Here is a 4,966-nt window from a genome sequence, read left to right on the forward strand (position 1 = left end):
ATGACTCTTTCGTCCGGATAGAATGTATTCGCTTCAAAGAGAGAACAAACGAAATTCTTCTGTCATGTTTTTCTGTTACTTACCTTAACTCCATTCATTGATAAATTTTAAGCTGTGACATCCTTTGAACGGATTACCAGCTCATTTAACACTGACGCGCCATAAGCAAATCCCGTCAACCTGGCAAATTTGTTTTGCATTCACTTCAAGCGCGGGTATCCACGTGAAAAAACCACAGCGGAAAATTTCAATGCCGGTTCCAGTTACTTTAATACGTAACATTATTCAATATTGTGATTTGCACATTCAATCATGACCATACGCGTTGCAAATAAGGCAAAATTTTTCCAACTTCGCGCAATTCTTTGACAAGTCTGAGCAAACCGCATCATTCTAAAACAGCCGATCTAAGCATGTTTCGTTTCATCCGAGATAAAGGACTTTCCCAAGTAGAAGGAATTGCCGAGGTCTTTCTAGCTTTTGTCCATCTTCTTTCGGTATTTGTACCACAAGTGCATAGATAGCATTGAAAGTGAATGCAATAAAAACTACAACTAGCGACAACGTCGACATCTTTTCTTCCCGCGTTCTAAGACTGTCTCGAAGGTTTTCAACCAATCACAATGCAAATAAAATTGAATTTGCCATTGATAATGCGCATGCGTGACATTAGTCTCCTTTGTTGTTCGTATTTCATTCCTATACTCAATATGTCGAACCTCTCTATTTCCCCCACCTAATGCCCCACATACAGGGGTAGGGGATCAATAAAAGAGAAAACCCCGACCAGGTGAAGGAAAATTCCGTGTCAAAAGTAGGAAAATGCCCCACTTTCCCCCACTATTCCCCGAGGTTGGGGGGGTCGGGGTTACAATTACTGCTGCATTAAGCCTAAGAACCCATTTCAAATAGCGGTGATAAACAGTATTTAAGTCTAAGAACCCATTTAAAAACGGTTGAATTTTAAAACGGTTAGAAATTATTGAAAGCTAACCGTTTTAAAATGGGTTCTTAGACTTAAATACTGTTTATCACCGGTATTTGAAATGGGTGTTTAGACTTAAGTACTGTTTATCAGCGCTATTTGTAGCCAGTCTGCAATCTGCAGTCTGCAAATGTCAGACACCGAAGTACAGTGTACTGTATACTTGTACATCACTCCCGTCTGAGTGATGGGTGAAGAATTCACATTTTGCTGTGTATAAAAACCAAACAAGAAAACGTATAAAGAATAGGAATCAACAGTCTTTTCTTCAAGTTTCTTTGTCAAGCATTTATTGCGCAAAAGCGAAAAAATCGAACCCTAGCTCATTGTAATTAACGGAAGGCCAGCGCTACAAAATAATTAATCCACACTAAAGGTTCATAATTATAAAATCTCATCAAATATTGACTTACCTTATTCTTTGTTATTTTTGCACTCTTTCCAAGTTAAATTTCTGTGTTGGCAATATCAAACGCATAAAAACAACCGAAAACAACCGAAAACAAGCTTGATCTCGAGTGCACGCTTCGAACACGATAAGCGCCATTTTGTGTCTCGTCCCAGTCCCCACCGCGCCAATTCTCCACCTCATTGTGATCTCCGAATCCATGACCACCTTGCACGGCAGTTTGTGAGGGAACAAGCACGGTAACCCCCGATTTTTTTTTTCAGGTATTTGCTAAGAACATTCTATTAAAGAACATATTTAAAGAAGAAAAAAATTTTGATTGTAGAACATAATTTTTTTTGTAAAATAGTTCCGTACTGGGTGTATTTTGGCCAAGGCGAGGACTTCAAGCTAACCGCGGAACTGTCCGAAAAAGTGCAATATTCCCACAACCAGACAATCAAAAACGGCTTAAATGAAGCCATACTGCTTATCATGAAATAAAAAAAGCTTTACCGTCAAGAAAAAATGTTGTGTCTTTCAAGTAACCAGCACTTAATTCTCTATGAAGGTGATTCGAATTTTTAACGCGCAACCAGTAAAATTCCCCATTTTAAGAGCCTGCTGACGCGTAAAAAAGCACGGTGACCCCATTTTTTTATTGCATTTTTTAAATGTTCATATCATGAATGTTAACTATGTCAAGTTACAAAATAAGTTTGATAGTAGAATATTAAACGTTCTCGTTGGCATCTTCGTCGTCCTTGCTTAAGCTTCCTATTGTGACATGTCGTGGTTGACCTATTAGGGAGCTGAAACAACGACAACGGTGACGGCAATGAGAACGTCGTCTCTTATTTTAATCGCTTCGTGGCTATTTCAATCTTTTTAATATGACAACGGTGTGGTAGTTCCTCAAAGATGACACTCGTTGGAACGGCACTTAATGTAGGGAAGAAAATGAAAATTTATCATCAATTGCTGACGTCTTTGATAAAACCTCAAATTTGGCTATTTCACGTTGTTGTTTTGCTGACGAAGCCAAAGAAATGGACACAAGTGAAAAACGCACGTGCAGGGCGTGCAAAGCTATTTTTTTGGCTCATTAAATATGCAAATTTGTGACGTTCTTGTAGCTGTCGCCGTTGTCATTGCTTAAGCTCCCTAATGTTCCAGAACAAAAGCTTTTTGTGTCGGAACAATAGGTCAACCACGATACGTCACAATTATGGCGGCGCCCAGGAAAAATTCCTTTTTTTGTAAATTGGAAACAAAATGCTTTGATTGGGAAAAAAAAAGTTGAATATTTTTAATTGTTAACATTATGTTTTGTGGTTTAAGGTTATTTTGTTGTTTTAGTGGAGGTTCCTTTAAGGTGGGGGTACACGTGAATTTAAAGGGCATTTTAAGAGGTTCAAAGAAGGGACAAAAGAAAGAAAATTATTTTTGGAACACCAACAGACAGTTGAACCCAACCCAAGAGCACACCAGGTTGGTAGGGGACTTTTTGGGTGTCCATATATCAATTTTTAAACTACATCAAATCTTAACTATTTCTTATTTCTCCAAATTTTACTACTATTTTGAGAAAAACTATCCCCTCCGAAATATAAAAATTTACAAAACACCCCAAAACATTGATTTGTGTTTTGAGCATGGGTTTTTGTATTGCTTGAAACGCGAAGGAGATATTTCCATTAAACCGATTTAAGAGGCTTTCGTGTGTACCCCCGCCTTAAGAGCAGGCCGGAAGAAAATTTAAGTTCTCCCCAGGCACTCCTTGCGCTGCAAGCAATAAGAACCGGTCAGCGGAAACGCACGCAAATGTAAACAGAATGTTAAAACCCTTGGTGAGCTTGAAATCATTGAACTTCGCAGTTTTCGTACTGCATGTTAATTAGCTTGCGAGCAATTTAATAGCTAGGCATTTCATAATTAAGCATCCTAAAGTTTAAGATTGCCTTACTGAGCATTCTCTACAACACGACAAGGCAACCGGTACGAACTGAATTGCCAAAAGATATTACCTGAATCCCCAGCTAAAATAACAACATGCAAGATATTCTATAGGAGATGTTCTAACGTTCTTGGGTGAAATCGCCGTATTAATATTATTTGAAAGAAAGACAATCGAGAATAAAAAGTACGAAATATCAAAATTTTGCCTTGGTATACATTTGAAATATATTGGCCTGCAAAAACTTATGGAGTGGCTGCGGAGTTTTTAGCATCAAACGATTCGCAAAGTATATAATATTCACATCCACTTTTAATTTTGATCAAAATCCGAACACCAGGAAGAGAAAAGTTTGTTAGAACATGATTTATTTTCAGCTTTTTAAAAAAACGTCTCTTGAAACCCCTTGTAAATGATGAGGCTAAGGCTTAGGGGTCCCCAGGGGTATAGGGGTGGGGGCAGCATTGAAGGTGAAAAAAACTGATGCCATATTTCTTGAGAGGAAGGGTGAGAGTTCCCTATGATAAAGGTAGGTTTTTAACTGTTGACCTGCTCTTTGATATATTTTGCCAACAAAACTCCAATCTTTACGGTGCAAAATGTCCCCAAAAATGCTTTTTGAGGCCTAACCTTCCCTTCCCCTCCTGATTCTTAGCTCAGGTTTTTGCTAGAAATCAAACAAATTCCACTGTGAGTAGTTTCATCCCAGGGACTAACTACACACGAAATATGAAGGAAGGTTTTCTTTGACCATTTCCAATTTTGCTCAAACCTGAGAGACATTCGCTCTTAGTTGTTTGACCTAGAAGAAAAGTTTTCAAGGTTATTGAAAATGACTTTTGTGTAAATGCATCTTAGTTGTAGCCAGCTAACTACAGAACTGATTTTCTTTGCACCAAGTTGTTGCATGAATTTTTAATTCTTGATTTGCGATTGAGTTTTACCAATGTGCGAGCCAGCGAGCCATGCGAGCCAAGGGGCGAACCATACGAGCCCATGGCTGCGAGGCATGCGAGCCAAGAAGCGAGCCATGCGAGTCATGACTGCGAGTCAGCATGCGAGTCACTCAGTTATTGAAAGCTAACCGTTCTAAAATGGGTGCAGTTATGAAAGCAATTCCTCACGGGACCATTTACCATTAGAACCCACAAATGACCAGCTCCCAGCTCCTTCATAGCTCCTTCATAGCTCAGTTGGTTAGAGCGTCGCACCGGAATCGCAAGGTCACGAGTTTCAGGCTTCTCTACGCAATTGCAAAAATTGCATTCATAAGTGCGAAGATCATAGCAGTTCATATATGATTAATTTCATATACTATTTCATCATTGATTCATTCCTCACGGGACCATTAGAACCCACAAATGACCAGCTGCCAACGTCAGTGGCTTCATAGCTCAGTTGGTTAGAGCGTCGCACCAGAATCGCGAGTTCACGGATTCAAACCCCGTTGAACTCCTGAAATTTTCAGGTTTTTCTACGCAATTGCAAAAATTGCTTTCATAACTACGAAGATCATAGCTTCACTTGATTTTCATATCCGCAGTTCATATATGATTCATTTCATATACCATTTCATCATTGATTCATTCCTCTCGGGACCATTAGAACCCATAAATGACCAGCTACTAACGTCAGT

This window comes from Montipora capricornis, chromosome 5 (genome assembly GCF_036669925.1).
Source record: "Montipora capricornis isolate CH-2021 chromosome 5, ASM3666992v2, whole genome shotgun sequence".
Classification (NCBI taxonomy): domain Eukaryota; kingdom Metazoa; phylum Cnidaria; class Anthozoa; order Scleractinia; family Acroporidae; genus Montipora; species Montipora capricornis.